This window comes from Penaeus monodon, chromosome 29, assembly GCF_015228065.2.
Source record: "Penaeus monodon isolate SGIC_2016 chromosome 29, NSTDA_Pmon_1, whole genome shotgun sequence".
Classification (NCBI taxonomy): domain Eukaryota; kingdom Metazoa; phylum Arthropoda; class Malacostraca; order Decapoda; family Penaeidae; genus Penaeus; species Penaeus monodon.
Genome location: NC_051414.1, coordinates 25,749,880 through 25,750,255, shown reverse-complemented (window position 1 = coordinate 25,750,255; position 376 = coordinate 25,749,880).

Sequence of the window (376 nt, the reverse complement as noted above, 5' to 3'; positions counted from 1 at the left end):
AAAATTCAAAAAGTGTCTTAGAAAAAAACCGAGGGAAATAAGATTTGTTATATATGCTATATATTTGCTCTTAGGGACGTATTATATACGATGCTATGTAAATACCGTTTCGATATCAAATCCTTCAATACAGACTTGAAAAAATCTGAATGAATTATGTGTAGGCCTACAAATTCTTGGCAACCTTCCACGTCAATCTTAATCGGTATCTCAGAACTTCTGCTCCTCCCAGGTAAATTGTGCACTGGTTTTCGCTGTTGCATAATCTGCCATTCCATCCCCCAGTCTCCAACGCACGCTCAAGTTCGAGTGAATTAACCTCTCTTAATTATATTCAGTAAACTACATTAAACGTCCTGTTATATTTCGATGTTTT